This window comes from Myotis myotis, unplaced genomic scaffold, assembly GCF_014108235.1.
Source record: "Myotis myotis isolate mMyoMyo1 unplaced genomic scaffold, mMyoMyo1.p scaffold_m19_p_3, whole genome shotgun sequence".
NCBI lineage: Eukaryota > Metazoa > Chordata > Mammalia > Chiroptera > Vespertilionidae > Myotis > Myotis myotis.
Genome location: NW_023416335.1, coordinates 103,837,873 through 103,857,399, shown reverse-complemented (window position 1 = coordinate 103,857,399; position 19,527 = coordinate 103,837,873). Strand labels below are relative to the sequence as shown.

General features: G+C 42.6%; 1 protein-coding gene across 1 annotated transcript in view; it reads right to left on the bottom strand.

Moving 5' to 3' along the window:
• SMAD9 (SMAD family member 9) overlaps positions 1–18,397 on the bottom strand; it is a 98,321-nt gene extending 79,924 nt beyond the window's left edge. Inside the window, exon 1 of the mRNA XM_036297795.1 lies at positions 18,229–18,397. The gene's annotated coding sequence lies outside the window, so the exon portion shown is untranslated. The remainder of the gene's footprint in view (positions 1–18,228) is intronic.
• Positions 18,398–19,527: the final 1,130 nt, after the last annotated feature.

Below are 19,527 nucleotides of genomic sequence, written 5' to 3'. Positions count from 1 at the left end.
GTCTGAGGAACAGCAGCTGTGTGTGAAGCCTCCTCCCACAAGCCAGAGGAGCCACCACAGCTGTGAACAGCACCCACCAGAGGAGCTGCTGCCAACTGAGGAGCAGCTGCTACCACAACCACCCAAGGATCAACCACAGCCCGAGGAGCCACTGCCACCCAAGGAGCAGCCCCTGAATGACATAACATCCAGATATGTCAGTGAGATCAAACATGGGTAGAAAAAGACACTCCCAAAGGAAAGAAAAGGAGGACTCGCCAGAAAAGCAGCTAAGTGAAACAGAGGCATTCAGCATGACAGAAAAAGAATTCAGAATAAGTGTCCTAGAATGCATAAACCAGATGGAGGAAAAATTCAACAACTTATGCGAGAAGCAAGAAGAAACGGATGAAAAAATCAACAACTTATGTAAGAATCAAAAAGAAATGGATGAAAAAATCAACAAATTATGTAGGAACCAAGAAGAAATGAAGAGTGATATAGCTGAGAGCAACTAAGATGGCGGCATAGGTAAACACCGGGAAATTATCGCCTCACACAACAATTGAAAATTACCGCAAAGGACTGAGCAAACATCATCCAGAACAACAGGAAGGCTGGCTGAGTGTAAATTCCACAACTAGAAGGAAAGAAAAGGACGCTGAGAGCCAGAGGCGCTGTGGAGGTGAAGTGCAGAGGTACGGCAGCGCGCGCGCGCGAGGAAAGGGGGTGGCGCCTGAGGACGCGGCTGTCTTTTTGAATCACAAACTCCCGACGGCTCTGAACTCCGGTTCTGGGAAGTCTCTGGGGACCCAGGTCTTATACGGGGAGAAGCTGGTCTGTCCGGCAGCGAGCGAACTTGAGGGCGGCTTTCCCTCAGAGGTGCTTGCAGCCGTTACCGGAACACTGAGACGCGCGACTCCGGGCGGAGAATCGGCCATGGCCGCTTTCTCCGCCCTCTGACTCCCTGAGACCCCGCCCCACCCAGGCTGCGGCAGACGCTTTTGCATGTGAATGTACCTAACTGCAGCCGAACCAGGCAGACCTGGAACTTCCAAGAGAAGGCCCAAGGCCCCGCAGCGGCTTGCATTGCTTCACAGCTGAGCCTCTTCGTGGCTCCTGCTGTGTGGCCTCAGGCAGAGGCTGAATTAGCACCTCCTTAGATCCAGGAGCCACTGTACCCAGTGGTCAGAGGGGGTCCATCCAGACTGCAACTCCTCAGATCAATAAGGGACGCACTCAGGGAGCAGACTCAGTGAGCACCAAAGCCCCACTGAAGCAAGTCTTGCCCCAGAAGGGTGTCTTCAGCACAGAAGTTCTCCCACTTTAGACACAGCTGATTCTCACAGCCAATTGGCCTGGAGGTCAATTCCTCCCAGTGATTCTACAACAACCAAGGCACCAAGAGTGCACCAAGAGTGTCCACCCCAGGTAACTGGGGAGGCTGAGCTACTGGGCCCTACAGGACACCTGGCGCACAGGGCCACTCTATCAACACAGGGAAGCTGCCAAAATGCGGAGACAAAGAAACAGGTCACAAATGGCAGAAATGGAGGAAAGCAAACGATTGGATATAGAGTTTAAGGCCACGGTTATAAGGTTTTTCAAGAATTTTATGGAAACCGCCGATAAATTTAATGAATCCCTCAATAAGTATAGGGAGACCATGGAGGACATGAAAAAGGACCAACTAGAAATTAAGCATACACTGACTGAAATAAAGAATAATTTACAGAGATCCAGCAGCAGACAAGAGGATCCCAAGAATCAAGTCAAAGATTTGAAATACAAAGAAACAAAAAATACCCAACCGAAAAAGAAAAAAGAAAAGAGATTCCAAAAATATGAAGATAGTGTAAGGAACCTCTGGGACAACTTCAAGCGTACCAACATCAGAATTATAGGGGTACCAGAAGGAGAGAGAGGGCAAGATATTGAAAACCTTTTTGAAGAAATAATGACAGAAAACTTCCCCTACCTGGTGAAAGAAATGGACTTACAAGTCCAGGAAGCGCAGAGAACCCCAAACAAAAGGAATCCAAGGAGGACCACACCAAGACACATCATAATTAAAATGCCAAGAGCAAAAGATAAAGAGAGAATCTTAAAAGCAGCAAGAGAAAGACAGTCAGTTACCTACAAGGGAGTACCCATACGACTGTCAGCTGATTTCTCAACAGAAACCATGCAGGCCAGAAGAGAGTGGCAAGAAATATTCAAAGTGATGAATAGCAAGAACCTGCAACCAAGATTACTTTATCCAGCAAAGCTATCATTCAGAATAGAAGGTCAGATAAAGAGCTTCACGGATAAGAAAAAGCTAAAGGAGTTCATCACCACCAAACCAGCATTATATGAAATGCTGAAAGGTATTCTTTAAGAAGAGGAAGAAGAAAAAGGAACTCTTACCATTTGCCACAGCATGGATGGAACTTGAGAGCGGATAAATACCACAGGATCTCACTCATTTGTGGAATATAATGAACAACATAAGCTGATGAACAAGGACTGATCCAGAGACCGAGAGGCATTGATTGGACTGTCGGGACTTGGAGGGAAGGTAGGGGAGGGTGGGGGTAAGGGGGAAAGATCAACCAAAGGACTTATATGCAAGCATATAGGCCTAACCAATGGACATGGACAACGGGGGGGTGAGGGCATGAGCGGGGGTGGGGGGGGGGTGGGGGGTAGAGGGTAACGTTGGGACAAGGACACATATGTAATATCTTAATCAATAAAAAATATATATAAAAAAGAGTGATATAGCTGAAATAAAAAACACCATTGAAAGTTTCAACAGTAGACTAGGAGAAGCGGAGGACTGAATTAGCGAATTAGAAGACAGGGAAGCAAAACACACCCAAACTGAACTGCAATTGGAGAAAAAAATTAAAATACAGGAGGAGAACCTAAGGGAGCTATGGAACAACATGAAACGAAACAACATACGAATAACAGGGGTGCCAGAACAACAGAAAGAGGAACAAGGGCTAGAAAACCTATTTGAAGAAATAATGTCAGAAAAATTCCCTGAGGTGGGGAAGAAAAGAGTCACACAAGCACAGAGAGTCCCAAACAGAGTGAACCTGAAAAGACCCACACCAAGACACATCATAATTACCATGGCAAATGTTCAGGACAAACAGAGAATCTTAAAGGCTGCAAGAGAGAGAAGGAAAGTTACATTCAAGGGATCTCCCATTAGAATATCAAATGATTTCTCAACAGAAACACATCAGGCCAGAAAAGAATGGACGGAAATTTACAAAGTGATGCAAAGCAAAGGACTGAATCCAAGAATACTCTATCCAGCAAGGCTATCATTCAAAATTGAAGGGGAAATAAGGAGCTTCACAGACTAAAAAAGCGTAAGGGAGTTTATCACCACTAAGCCAGCAATGCAAGAAATGCTAAAGACACAGGTGTAAAAAGAAGAAATAAAAAGCTATGAAAGAAAACAGGCACAAAAAATAAAAATGGCTACAAACAAGTACCTTTCAATAATAACTTTAAACGTAAATGGAGTAAATGCTCCAATCAAAAGACATCGAGTGGCTGAATGGATAAAAAAACATGACCCATATATATGCTGTCTACAAAAGACCCACCTCAGAATAAGGGACTCACACACACTGAAAGTGAAGGGATGGAAAAATATCTTTCAAGCAAATGGAAATGAAAAAAAAGCTGGGGTAGCAATACTTATATCAGACAAAATAGACCTCAAAGTGAAGGCCATAACAAGAGATAAGGAAGGCCACTTCATAATACTAAAGGGATCAATACAACAAGAGGATATAACCCTGATAAACATATATGCACCCAATGCAGGAGCACCCAAATACATAAAAAAAAACTCCTGCAAGATATCACGGGAGAGATCCACAACAATATAATCATAGTAGGGGACTTTAATACACCACTGACATCACTGGATAAATCCTCTAGACAAACAATTGGCAAAGAAACAGCAATCCTAAATGACTCACTAGATCAGATGGACTGAATTGACATCTTCAGAACATTTCACCCCAAAGCCACAGAATATACGTTCTTCTCAAGTGCTCATGGGACATTTTCAAAAATAGACCATATATGGGGTCACAAGCAAAGTCTCCCCAAATTAAAAAGATTGAAATCATACCAAGCATCTTCTCAGACCACAATAGCATAATATTAGAAATAAACTACAATAAAAACAACCCCAAATACTCAAACACTTGGAAGCTGAATAGCATGTTATTAAATATTTATTGGGTTACCAATGAGATCAAAGAAGAAATTAAAAACATCCTGGAAACTAATGACAATGAAAACACAACAATCCAAAACCTATGGGACACAATGAAAGCAGTCCGGAGAGGGAAGTTTATAGCTGTACAGGCCTACCTCAAAAAACAAGAAAAAATGGTAGTAAATCATCTCAAAGAACTAGAAAGAGAGCAACAGGAAAAGCCCAGAGTGAGCAGAAGGAAGGAGATAATAAAGATTAGAGTAGAAATAAATGACATAGAGACCAAAAAGACAATACAGAAAATCAATGAAACCAAGAGCTGGTTCTTTCAAAGGATAAACAAGATTGATGAACCTCTAGCCAGGCTCACCAAGAAGCAAAGAGAGAGGACCCAAATAAACAAAATCAGAAATGATAGAGGCAAAATAACAACAGACCCCACAGAAATACAAATGATTGTTAAAAAATACTATGAACAACTCTACTCCAACAAACTAGACAAACTTGAGGAAATGGACGTAGTCCTAGAAAAATACAACATTCCAAAACTCAATCAGGAAGAATCTAAAAATCTCAATAGGCCAATAACTATGGAAGAAATTGAAGCAGTCATCAAAAAGCTTCCAGCAAACAAAAGCTCAGGACCAGACGGCTTCACAGGGGAGTTCTACAAAACATTCAAGGAAGAGCTAAAATTTATCCTCCTCAGACTACTACAAAAATTCAAGAGGAAGGAACACTTCCAAGCTCATTCTATGAGGCCAGCATCACCCTAATACCAAAACCAGGTAAAGACAACACAATGAAAGAGAATTACAGGCCAATATCCCTCATGAACACAGATGCCAAAATCCTCAACAAAATCTTAGCAAATCGGATCCAGCAGTACATCAGAAAGATCATATACCATGACCAAGTAGGATTTATCCCAGGGATGCAAGGATGGTACAATATCTGAAAATCAATAAATGTGATACATCACATAAACAAATTGAAAGAAAAAAACCACAGTCATATCAATTGATGCAGAAAAAGCATTTGACAAAATTCAACACCCATTTTTGATAAAAGCTCTCAGCAAGGTAGGAATGGAAGGATCATACCTAAACATAATAAAAGGCATATATGACAAACCCACAGACAACATCATACTCAATGGACAAAAACTAACACCATTTCCCCTAAGAACAGGAACAAGAGAGGGATGCTCACTCTCACCACTCCTGTTCAACATAGTACTGGAAGTATTAGCCATTGCAATTAGACAAGAAGAAGAAGAAATAAAAGGCATCAAGATTGGAAAAGAAGAATAAAACTGTCCTTATTTGCAGATGACATGATATTATACATAAAAAATCCTAAAGACTCCATCAAAAAACTATTAGACTTAATAAATGAATTTGGCAATGTAGCAGGATACAAAATTAACACCAAGACATCTATGTCATTTCTATACACCAATAGTGAACTTACAGAAAGAGAGACTGAAAAAACAATCCCATTTACCATTGCACCAAAAAAATTAAGCTACCTAGGAATAAACTTAACTAAAGAGGTAAAAGACCTCTCCTCAGAAAACTACAGGACGTTGAAAAAAGAGATAGTGGAAGACATAAACAGATGGAAGAACATACCATGTTCTTGGATTGGTAGAATCAACATCATTAAAATGTCCATACTACCCAAAGCAATATATAAATTCAACACACTACCCATTAAAATACCAATGGCATATTTCACAGACCTAGAACGAACTCTCCAAAAATTCATCTGGAATAAAAAAAGACCCCGAATAGCTGCAGCAATCCTGAGAAAGAAGAACAAAGTAGGTGGGATCTCAATACCAGATATCAAGCTGTATTACAAAGCCACTGTTCTCAAAACTGCCTGGTACTGGCACAAGAACAGACATATAGATCAATGGAATAGAATAGAGGGCCCAGAAATCGACCTGAACCAATATGCTCAAATAATATTTGACAAAGGAGGCAAGAACATACAATGGAGTCAAGATAGTCTCTTCAATAAATGGTGTTGGGAAAATTGGACAGATACATGCAAAAAAATGAAACTAGACCAACAACTTACACCATACACAAAAATAATTGCAAAATGGATAAAGGACTTAAATGTAAGATGGGAAACCATAAAAATACTAGAAGAGTCCAAAGGCAACAAAATCTCAGACATATGCCGAAGCAATTTCTTCACCGATACAGCTCCTAGGGCATTGGAAACTAAGGAGAAAATAAACAAATGGGACTACATCAAAATAAAAAGCTTCTGCACAGCAAAAGAAACCATAAACATAACAATGAGAAAGCCCACTGCACGGGAGAACATATTTGCCGATGTTATCACCAATAATGGCTTAATCTCCAACATTTATAGGGAACTCATGCAACTTAACAAAAGGAAGATAAACAATCCAATCAAAAAATGGGAAAAGGACCTAAATAGACACTTTTCAAAAGGGGACATTCATAAAGCCAACAGACATATGAAAACATGCTCAAAGTCACTAATCATCCGAGAAATGCAAATCAAAACAACAATGAGGTACCATCTCACACCTGTCAGAATGGCTATCATCAACAAATCAACAAACGACAAGTGTTGGAGAGGATGTGGAGAAAAAGGAACACTCATGCACTGCTGGTGGGAATGCAGACTGGTGCAGCCACTATGGAAGATGGTATGGAGTTTCTTCAAAAAAGTAAAAATGGGACTCCCATTTGATTCCATGACCCCACTTCTAGGAATATATCTCAAGAAAACAGAAACACCAATCAGAAAGGATATATGCACCCCTATGTTCATAGCAGCACAATTCACCATAGCGAAGATCTGGAAACAGCCTAAGTGCCTATCAGCAGATGAATGGATTACAAAACTGTGGTATATCTACATGATGGAATACTATGCTGCTGTAAAAAAGAAGGAATTCTTACCTTTTGCAACAGCATGGATGGAACCTGAGAGCATTATGCTAAGTGAAATAAGCCAGTCAATGAACGAAAAATACCACATGATCTCACTCATTTATGGATAATAAAGACCATTATAAACTTATGAACAATAATAGATACAGAGGCAGAGCAGCCTCGAACAGACTGTCAAACTACAGCGGGAAGGCCAGGGAGGGTAAGAGATCAACCGAAGGTCTTGTATGCATACATATAAGTATCACCAATGGACATAAGACACTGGGGGGTAGGGGAGGCCAGGGGGTTGCCAAGGGTGGGAAAAAAGGAGACATATGTAATACTCTTTGTAATACTTTAAGCAATAAAACAATTTAAAAAAAAAGAAAACAGAAGGCAAGCTCCTGCAGGGACCAGTCAGTCAACATGAATGACAACAAAGCCATTGAGTCCCACTCTGAGGAGCATCAGAAAACATAGCTCTCTACACTCCGAAAACGATTGCTCGTGGCTCAGTTTAAAACCTGGGTCCTTTACCATTGGGCTCTTGTTTCCTTGATGATACAAAGAGGTAACCAGAGCTGGGCAAAGAAGCAGGTACTTGGGAACTTACCTAATAGTTGCAAAAAATCACTACAATAAACTCTCAAACTGTAAGTTGGTCACATTCTTACTAACGTAGGCAGTGCCCTCAAATAGGTAAAAAAGTAACACTTCCACATATTTTTGGTGATGAGCATGCTATTCAGTACTTGGAAGTCAAAAGACATTATGAAATGGTAATATAGAGTATTTATGTGTTCTTTACAGAAAGAAGTGATTAAGTTGTCTTTTGAACCCTTTAGAGGAAGAGGCTGGAGATAAATACTTTCATAACTCTGAAAGGATGCAGAAGAAACTGACAACATCAGTTGCTTTTGGAAAGGGAATAGTGGCGAGAGAGAAGGGTGGGAGACTGTTGCTTCTATACTTTTACTATGAACTGAAAAATACCTCCAGAGTCAAAGATCACAATAAAAAACTGAGAGAAAAACTGCAAAAAAAAAAGGGGGAGGGAAGGGAATACATTCTCTAATTTCTTTCTACATAAACTTTTTATTAACAAAGATTTATTTTTTCCCACCCTTCCTCAACACATTGGAGGCAACACCATGTATTAGTCTCTCTAAGCTGCCCACTGCTCTTGTTAAAACTACAGGCATACTGGATTTCCAGTATCTGTTAAGAAAGTACCCTGGTTTACTCTCAAATGTTTTTTCATTCTCAAGGTAAATCTTACATTCCCACTTAGAGAGCGAATGTCTTATAGAGACAACCCATACATCAGGAGCTGTTATTTGTCCTAAAACTTTAATTACATAGTCAGAACTCAGCAGACAAACTAGATAATAAATTTTAAAAAGACCTTTAACTCATAGTGACACCCAAACAGGTTTGCAACAAAGTAAACTCTAGTGCCTATTCTTAATTTAAATCAAATTATAATGCACTTTGAGAGAAACCAAGATGGCAGAATAGGTAAACACTGGAAATTTCTGCCTCGCACAACCACTTCAAAAATACAACTAAAAGACAAAATGGACATCATCCAGAACCACAGGAAGGCTGGCTGAGTGGAAATTCTACAACTATAGAAAAAGAGAAAAGCACACTGAGACTCAGAGGAGGTGTGGAAGTAAAGTGCAGAGGTACAGATGCGCACGTGGAAAGGGCTGGCAACTGAGGAGGTGGTTGTCTTTTTCAATCAGGAGGGAGTCTCATGCTCCCAACTGCTCTGAACTCCAGTTCTGGGCGAGTCTCTGGGGACCCAGACTCATATGGGGAGAAACTGGACTGTCTGGCATCAGTTGGAACTCAAGGGCGGCTTTCTCTCAGAGGTGCTTGCAGCAATTACCAGGGGACACTGAGACCCAGGATCTCTTAGGGCAGGACTGAGGAGCAGCCAGAGCTGTTTGCTCCACCCTGTTGATTCCCTGAGACCCCGCCCCACCCAAGCTATGTGCAGAGGTTTTTGCATATGAATGACCTGGCCCTTTGCAATCTACAATTACCTAACAAACTGCAGCTGGATCAGAGAGACCCAGAACATCCAAAAGAAGGCCCAAGGCCCCAAAGCAGCTTGCATTGCTTCACATCTGGGCCTCATGTGGGCACCTGAAAATCCCAAACAAAGAAGAGGAATCTGCAGATCTCTCCATAGCTCCTGCTGGGTAGCCCCAGGCAGAGGCTAAATTAGCACCTTCTTAGAGATCCAAGTGCCACTGTGCCCAGTAGTCAGAGTGGGACCATCCAGATTACAACTCCTCAGATCCATAAGGGAAACACTCAGGGGGCAGACTCAGTGAGCACCAAAGCCCCACTGAAGCAAGTCTTGCCCCATAAGGGTGTCTCCAGCACAGAAGTTCTCTCACTGTAGACGCAGCTGATTCTCACAGCCAATTGGCCTGGAGGTCAATTCTTCCCTGTGATACCAACAACAATCAAGGCTTAACTACAACAAGACTGTGCACATAGCCCACAAAGGGGTGCACCAAGAGTGTCCACCTCAGATAATTGAGGAGGCTGAGCCACTGGGCCCTATAGGACACCTAGCACAGAAAGCCACTCTATCAACACAGGGAAGCATAAAAAATGCGGATACAAAGAAACAGGTCACAAATTACAGAAATGGAGGAAAGCAAACTACAGGATATAGAGTTCAAAACCACGGTTGTAAGGTTTTTCAAGAATTTTCTAGAAACTGCCGATAAATTTAGTGAGACCCTCAATAAGTCTAGTGAGACCCTTGAGGATATGAAAAAGGACCAACTAGAAATTAAGCATACACTGACTGAAATAAAGAATATTATACAGAGATCCAACAGCAGAATAGAGGATCGCAAGAATCAAGTCAAAGATTTGAAATATGAAGAAGCAAAAAACACCCAACTGGGAAAGCAAAATGAAAAAAGAATAAAAAAATATGAAGATAGTGTAAGGAGCCTCTGGGACAACTTCAAGCATACCAACATCCGAATTATGGGGGTGCCAGAAGAACAGAGAGAGCAAGATATTGAAAACCTATTTGAAGAAATAATGACAGAAAACTTCCCTTACCTGGTGAAAGAAATAGACTTACAGGTCCAGGAAGCGCAGAGAACCCCAAACAAATGGAATCCAAAGAGGACCACACCAAGACACATCATAATTAAAATGCCAAGAGCAAAAGACTAAGAGAGAATCTTAAAAGCAGCAAGAGAAAAACAGTCAGTTTCCTACAAGGGAGTACCCATACGACTGTCAGCTGATTTCTCAACAGAAACTTTGCAGGCCAGAAAGGAGTGGCAAGAAATATTCAAAGTGATGAATACCAAGAACCTACAACCAAGATTACTTTACCCAGCAAAGCAATCATTCAGAATTGAAGGTCAGATAAAGAGCTTTACAGATAAGAAAAAGCTAAAGGAGTTCATCACCACTAAACCAGTATTCTATGAAATGCTGAAAGGTATCCTTTAAGAAGAGGAAGAAGAGGAAAATGGTAAAGATACAAACTATGAACAACAAATACACATCTATCAACAAGTAAATCTAAAAATCAAGGGAATAAATAATCTGATGAACAGAATAAACTGGTAATTATAATAGAATCAGGGGCATAGAAAGGGAGTGGACTGACTATTCTTGGGGGGGGAAGGGACGTGGGGGGTGCACGTCTGAAGAGACTGAACAAAAATTGTGCACCTATGGATGAGGGCAGTGGGGGGGCGGGTGAGGGCGGAGGGTGGGGTGGAACCGGGTGGAATGGAGCTATGGGGGGGGAAAAAGAGGAACAACTGTAATAATCTGAACAATAAAGATTTAATTTTTTAAAAAAGAAAATAAACAAATGGGTCCACATCAAAATAAAAAGCTTCTGCACAGTAAAAGGAAACCATCAACAAAACAAGAGAACCTACTGCATGGGAGAACACATTTGCCAATGTTATCTCTGATAAGTGTTTAATCTCCAACATTTACAGGGAACTCGTACAATGTAAAAGGAAGATAAACAATCCAATAAAAAAATGGGCAATGGCCTACATAGATACTTTTAGAAAGAGGACATACAGAAAGCCAATAGACATATGAAAACATGCTCAAAGTCACTAATTATCCGAGAGATGCAAATCAAAACGCCAATGAGTTAACATCTCACACCTGTCAGAATGGCTATCATCAACAAATCAACAAATGACAAGTGCTGGCGAGGATGTGGAGAAGAAGGAACCCTCGTGTACTACTGGTGGGAATGCAGAATGTTCTCCCAGTGGTGCATATGGAGTTTCCTCAAAAAACTAATAATGAAACTTTCATTTGATCCAGTCATAGCAGCACAATTCACCATAGCTAAGATTTAGAAACAGCCTAAGTGCCCATCAGCAGATGAGTGAACTAAAAAATTCTGGTACATCTACACAATGGAATACTATGCTGCTGTAAAAAGGAAGGAACTCTTACCATTCACAACAGCATGGATGGATCTGTAGAGCATTATGCTAAGCGAAATAAGTCAGTCAGAGAAATATAAATATCACATAATCTCACTCATTTGTAGAACATAATGAACAACATAATCTGATGAACAAAAACAGATCCAGAGACTGAGAAGCATCAATCAGACCGTCAAACCTCAGAGGGAAGGCAGGGGAGGGTGGGGGGGAGGGGGAGAGATCAACCAAAAGACTTGTATGCATGCATATAAGCATAACCAATAGACACAGACACTAGGGGGATAAGGGAAGGAGCCGGGGGGATGGGGGGGGGGATAAGGACACATATGTAATACCTTTATCAATGAAGAATAAAAGAATAATTTAAAAAAATGACATAGAGACCAAAAACCGATACAAAAGATCAATAAATCCAAGAGCTGGTCCTTCGAAAAAATAAACAAGTTTGATGAATCTCTAGCCACACTCACCAGGAAACAAAAAGAGAAGACTCAGAAATAAATTGAAACTAAAGAGGTCAAGTAACAAACGACAGCACAGAAATACAAAGGATTGTAAACCATTACTATGAATGACTCTATTCCAACAACAACAACAACAAAAAAAAACAACCTAGATGAAATGGACATATTCCTAGAAAAATACAAGCTTCCAAAACTCAATCAGGAAGAATCAGAAAATCTGAATAGGCCAATAACTATGGATGAAATTGAAGCAGTAATAAAAACACTTCCAGCAACCAAAGCCCTGGTCCAGACAGCTTCACAGGGGAGTTTTATGAAACATCCAAAGAAGAACTAAAACCTCTCCTCCTCAAAACTATCCCAAAAATTAAAGAGGAAGGAACACTTCCAGTGGTCCCACTTCTGGGAATATATCCCAAGAAATCTGAAACACCAATCGGAAAGAATAGATGCACCCCTATGTTCATAGCAGCGTAATTTATAATGGGTAAGATTTGGAAACAGCGTAAGTGTCTATCAGAAGATGAGTGGATTAAAAAACCCTGGTACATCTACAGAATGGAACACTATACAGCTTTAAAAAAGAAAGAACTCTTACCCCATAAAAAGTATTTAATGAAATGGATATAACAAAAATACCATATGCAGAGTTTAAAACAATGGTTATAAGGATGCTTAAGGGCCTTAGGGGAAGAATGAATGACTTAATGAGAATTTAAAGAGATAGCAAGCATTACAAAGAACATAAAAACCATAAAAAAAGAACCAGAAATGAAGACTACATTATCTGAAATGAAGAATATACTAGAAGGAATCAACATCAGGTTAGATGAAACAGAGGATTGAATCAATGATTTAGAGGGCATGATAACTGCAAGCACCCAAGCAAAGCATCTAAAAGAAAATATTATTTTAAAAATGAAGAAGGACCAAGGGACCTTTGGGAAATGAAGCATAATACATCTATATCATAGGGGTCCAAGAAGAAAAAGAGGGTGAGTAAAGTATAAAAAACCTGTTTGAAGATTAAATAATGGCTGAAAACTCCCCTAACTTGGTAAAGTAAAAAGACACACAAGTTCAGGAAGCACAGAGTCTCAATCAAGTTGAACTCCAAAGGGCCCATACCAAGACTGCTGGAGGCTAATTCCAACAGGTCATAATTATGCAAGAAGTTCATCAAAAGGTTGATAAACCTTGTGGCTTCAGCAGGGCTGAAGATCTGCATGTTATTGCCTGCTGCCAGACAGCTGAGGGCAGTTCCCCCAACCTGATAATCCTTTACTGTTTACCAAACCTTACCTTTGATATGTATATCTGCTTTGCTATAGGGAAAAATCTTACCTAATAATAGACAAACATGGTAATTGGCCATACCTCTGCTATGCTTCCCATTGGCTAATCAGCGAGATATGCAAATTAACCCAACTAAGATGGTGGCCGGCAGCCACGGAGCTAGAACAAGCAGGAGGCTTGCTTGCTCCAGTGATGGAGGAAGCCAAAGTTCCCCACCTGCTGTGGCCAGCTCTGAGCTCCGAAAGCAACAGCTCCAAAAGCAACAATGTTTCAATTATAGAAGTTAAACAAACCTCAGATACCTGCTTTCAGCTGGCCGTGGCCATGGAGCTGGAGTGCAGGAGGCTTTCCCTCCCACCCGCCGTGACCGGCTCTAAGCTCCTCTCAGGAAACAATGTTTCAATTATAGAAGGTAAATAAACCCCAGAAAAAAAAAAAGAAAAAAAGGAGAGGCTATGAGCTTCTGTCGCTGGGGAGGCTTGGCCAGCCTGAAAACAGCCCAGCCCTTCATCCAGACTGGCCAGGCACCCCAGTGGGGACCCCCACCCCCACCCTAAAGGTGGTGTGGCCAGCCTGAAAACAGCCATCAGCCCCTCATCCAGGCTGGCCAGGCACCCCAGTGGGGACCCCCAACCTGAAGGGGGTGTGACCAGCTGCAAACAGCCATCAGCCACTCACCCAGGCTGACCAGGCACCCCAGCGGGACCCCCACCCTGATCTGGGACACCATTCAGGGCAAACCAGCCAGCCCCCACCCATGCACCAGGCCGCTATCCTATATAGTAAAGGGTAATATGCAAACTGACCCTAACAGCAGAAAGACTGGGAATGACTGGTCACTATGACACACACTGACCACCAGGGGGCAGACACTCAATGCAGGAGCTGCCCCCTGGTGGTCAGTGCGCTCCCACAGGAGGAGCTCTGCTCAGCCACAAGCCAGACTGATGGCTGCCAGTACAGCGGTGGTGGTGGGAGCCTCTCCCACCTCCTCACCAGCACTAAGGATGTCTGACTGCAGCTTAGGCCTGTTTCCCGCTGGCAAATGGACATCCCCCAAGGGCTCCCAGGCTGCCAGAGGGATGTCTGATTGCCAGCTTAGGCCCAATCCCCCAGGGAGTGGGCCCAAACCAGCAGGTGGTCATCCCCCGAGGGGTCCCAGACAGTGAGAGGGCACAGGCCAGGCTGAGGGACACGCCCCCCCCCCCCCCCCGCCGTGCACAAATTTTTGTGCACTGGGCCTCTAGTGTGTTAATAAAAAGCTAGGGGTCTGGAGATTTGGGGAGCTTAGTCACTAGAATTAAGTTTCCATCTGGCTTTCCCCAAAATGCCTTCCAAATTCATATTTCTTCTCTAGCTTCTTCATTCATTTATGCACAGCCCCTTTTCCAGATTCCTTGAACCCTAGTAGATGTGGAAAGACCCCAGCACAAGACACCTCATAATTAAAATGGCTAGAGAGAGGGAGACAGTTAGTTATATATAAGGGAGTCCCCATAATGCTGTCAGCTGATTTCTCAACAGAAACACCTTAGCAGAACAGATTAGCATGAAATATTCAAAGTGATGAAAAGCAAGGAACTGCCACAAAGTCTACTCTATCCAGCAAGATTATCATTTAAAATTGCCCCTGCCCCCCCGCAAAAAAAAAAAAAAAAGGCTAAACAGGTTCATTATGGCATAACCAGTATTACAAAAAATGTTAAAGGGCCTACTTTTAAAAGAAGAAGAAATATATAAAGAGAGGAACATAGCTATAAAGAATAAAATGGCAATAAATAAGTACTGATCAATAGTAACCTTACATATAAATGGGTTAAATGCTCCATTCAAAAGACATAAGATAGCTGAATAGATTTAAAAAAACAAACATGACACATATTTATGCTGTTTAAAAGAGACCCACATCAGTTCAAAAGTTACACACAGACTGAAATTGGGGGGATGGAAAAAATATTCCATGCAAATAGAAAAGGAAAAAAAAATTGGGGTAAGCAATACATACATGCGACAAAATAGACTTTAAAACAAAGGCCATAAAAGACACAAAGAGATCACTACACATAAATAAATGGATCAATCCAATAAGGGGATACAACTCTTGTAAACTTATATAGCAACACATAAGTATATAAAGATAATATTTATAAAATAATTTCTTGACAGACGTTTTTCTCCAACTGATTGCACAATTAGAAAGGATAAACAAGTTTACCAGTTATTACTTATAGATATTCTTGGTAATGTTCCATTAAAAAGCAAATCTCTTCTTTGCCATTCCTTGTCTTGGGCAATTAGAGATGCATAGTTGACATCTATGAATAATATCTGATTACTCATTAACTGGAGATATAAAAATAAAAGAAAAAGATTTTAAGAAGAGTCAAATAGCTCATGCCAACTTTAAAATATTGATGACAAAGGTGTGAAAATTGTAAAATACTTAGGGTTTAACCTAAAACTTGTTTTTATCCTTGATTTTTAGAAAGCACTGTGCTGATAAAAAATGAGTTTGCTCAGATCGAGAATATATTGGCACTCTCTTAAACACAACCTGAAACTGAACGTGGGGAAGGTCATGTAATAAGAATAGAGCCATAGTTGTCTAATAATTATTCATCTTACTAACTATAGATAAGAAGTTTTCTTACACACCCTGGGAAACTGGAGGATGAAACAGGCCTGTAAAAAATAAGACACCTCCATGGGTCCATTACTCAGAAAATAAATAACATTTTGAGAACAGACCAAGGACAGGACATGCTTTGATTTGGTTGCTGCACCTGGACCCTGATCCCCTCTGGGAGTTTTTCCCTGGAATGCTGACCATTCTCTAGTCCCAGAAACAGGCTGAGCTGTTTGTAACATCATAGAACATTAGCCACCTGGTTATCAGACTTTGAGCTCCTGAAGGCTGGACTGCAGACTCTACCCTCCCTTTTCCATGTTACATTTGTAACTCCCAGGTGTATGTAACTATCTTCTCCCTCTTGTGTATATAACCAGCCAACTGGCAAGGGAGGTCAGAGCAGAATTTTGTGGATAACATGCTCTCTCCCATACTGCCCGCATTATTGGAATAAATTCTCATATATGATTCAACCCTGTCTCTGCTTAATTGGCTCAAGTGGTGACAGGCAGCCCGGACCCCTTGCTTGTCGGGTTACAAAACCAGGGAGCTGAAGCACAAAACATTTCTCACAAAGATAGCCAGTTAAGCATAAAAATGGGAATTGGCTGTGTCTAGTTGAATTGGCATGGAAGAAGGCAATTATTATCACTAAAAGTTGTTTTTATTATTTGAAACTTATGTCATATTATGTGTAAAATGCTTCTTATTTATAAACTATTACATCATTTCCATATCTGCAGTGTCCTTCTTGGATAACCACAAACTTGAAAGTGGTCCAAAATCTTGTTCATGGTTTTCTACAAGCACAGGGAAGCTCACATGTTGAATTGTCTATCTGGAGTTAAGAGAATGTGTTTGGGTTTTACTTTTACTTCCTGTTTAAATATAGATCACTATTTTAAAATGTAAACATCCAATGGCATTCCCTTACAACGACAGGAATCCTGAGGCAGAAACCTGTAGTATTAACATTTCACTCACCCAGAAGGACGCCCCAAATGCTTAAGGTCAAGGAGATAGTAGTATTAAATGCCTTATGACTTTACAGTTATCCTCTATTATTCTTGCTAACCCACATTTCCAAAAGATCACTGGATAAATTAGGCAGGGCACTGAAACAGTGTTTGTAAAATTGAACTAATTAAAAGCAATCCACGTTGCTCTGAGGGTGTGAATCTGTGAATTACTAGGTAAAGAATTTACATGCAAGTTTATTCCAAACTAGATTTACATCATTTGTAGGTTATTTTTTTAGGAGTACCAGTTCTAGCCCAGAAACATGTCAACAGAGTATTTCTAAACTATCATTTCAAATTACCACTGTAGAGGGTGGGAGGAGGAAGGAATAGTAACTGGAAGACTTGTCAGCTCCATAACAATGTCTTCACCCCCCGCCCCCCCCCGCCCCCCCCCCCGCCGCCTCACCCCCCCCCCCCCCCCCAGCCTGCGCGCGCTCTTCCTTCCCATCACAATTCTGCCGTCACTTAGTCTCTGGTATCTGTTTCCGACTTGGCAGGCGAAGGAAAAGATAAACATCCCAGCTCTCAACACAATCTAAGCGCTAGCCCAGAGACACTTGAAGAACGGTCCTAACTTTCCCGCGCCACGCTTCTCGAGCCTCAAAGGTAAGCAGAGCAAAAAACCTAGGAGACAGATCAGGGAGGCCAGCTGAGTCACACCTCCATCTCTCCACTGTCCCACCAACTACACACACACCCTCCAGCCACAGCAAACGGTTACTCAGCTCCCAGTCTAGGTCCTGGGGCTCCGCCCCCGCGCGGTGCCAGCCTCAGGGGCGGAGAGCATGCCTGCATTCCGGCCCACGCCCTGGGCCACAGCCTAGAGAGAAGCATCCTCTGACAGGTCCCAGGTGCTAGCAGCTGGGCGGCTGCGGCCTCCAGAAGAGAGAAGAGCGCTCGGTCAACTCCCAGGAGCTGCCCCCTCCGGCTCCTCGACCTCATCCCCCAGCCCACCCCAAACAGGCTCCGCCAAGAACTACCGTTATGGAGAGTACAAAGAACCAAGCCATACACCAACAGCCTCAAGGCTCCCCTTATGCTAGACAAACATACCCACACTCGCACGCACTCACCCGGCGCGCGCCGCGGAGCACACTTGTTACCTGTCCCCACGTCGACACTCATTCCTCTCCCCACCCCAAGTCTGGCTGTTTCCCCACCCCCGCGGTGGGTCCCGGGCCGCCCGCTCCGAGCACCCGAGCACTCACGGCCTGGCTGCGCACGCCCCGTGGCTGCTGTCCCTGACGCTGGAGGTGGTGACCAAATCTGCGGCTGCAGCGGTGGCAGCGGCCCCAGCCCCGGCCCTAGCCGGCGTCAGTCAGGCTGGAGCCGCGAAGCCTCAGCGCCCATATTAGTGCGCCGACCTGGACAGCTGCCAGCGGTCCTGCTCGCGGTCCCACCCCCGCCGCCCGCTGCTGCCACGCGCCCGGGCAGCTTTGAGAGCCCGCGCCAAGCGGGAGCGCGGCCCACCACGCGGTCCCTTGCGCGGAAATTTGTGGCCGGCGCCTGGCAGCCAGAGCCCTATGGCCCCTGACCCGGCTGTCTTCTGTGTCTTCCTGCGAAACCGCAGGCTTGTCTCTGTCCGAGACCAAGCCCCTCTCTGGGACCGCGGTGCGGGGAGCCTACCAGCGTTGGTCACCTCATTTCTCCTGCCCGTCCCCACTCCTCCTAACACCCCTCGCCACCCTCCCTCACCCACCCCTCACCCCTTACCGCTTACCCCAGAGACTTCTCATTTTCTACCTGGAGCCTGAGACCAAAGTAAGATTGTTACCAGCAGAGATATAAGACCAACAAATCTCATATCCACTCTGATGGTTACTGTTACGTGCCCTTTGTTCCTTATTAGCTTTTCAAAGTAAAGAGGATAATTTCGCCCATGGACTGCACCAGAACAACTGGTTTGCGCTGGCATAGGCAGAAGAAAATCTATTCACTCTTGAGTGTAAATGGTGTTAAAAAGAGTTATATAATTATGTGGATTGTCATTTTCTTACACATATTTATTTGCTTAACAGCCATTAAGATTTAATATTATCTAATCTAACAGAGATACAATTTTATGGGCACTGAGCAACATTAATGTAGAACCTTGCCTCAAGGCCTGACTACACCCTAGGTAGCCTGGCTTTTGAAGTCACTATGGACTCCGACTAATACTCTTAAGAAATGCCAGCAACATACTGAGAACTTTTGATTCTCCATCAGCCAGGAGCTCTTCATAGAAAAGGCATTTACTGCAGAAGTGAAAGTAGAATAAAGCCACATAGGACGTATTCAATTTGCCCCTGTGCATAAGAAAAATCAGTCCTCCAAAAGGTCCAGGTACCCCAGAAATGTACTAGTAAATGCAAGGCCTTGTACTTAACTGCTTTGTCAGGTTCTCAAAGCACTGCATTTTCCTTCCATGGTAGATGTCATGTTTGCATTATCATACTGTTGTAGTTAAGCAATAACCTTGTTTAAAACAGGATTTGTAGAAGAACCTTAAACTCGAATTTAAATCA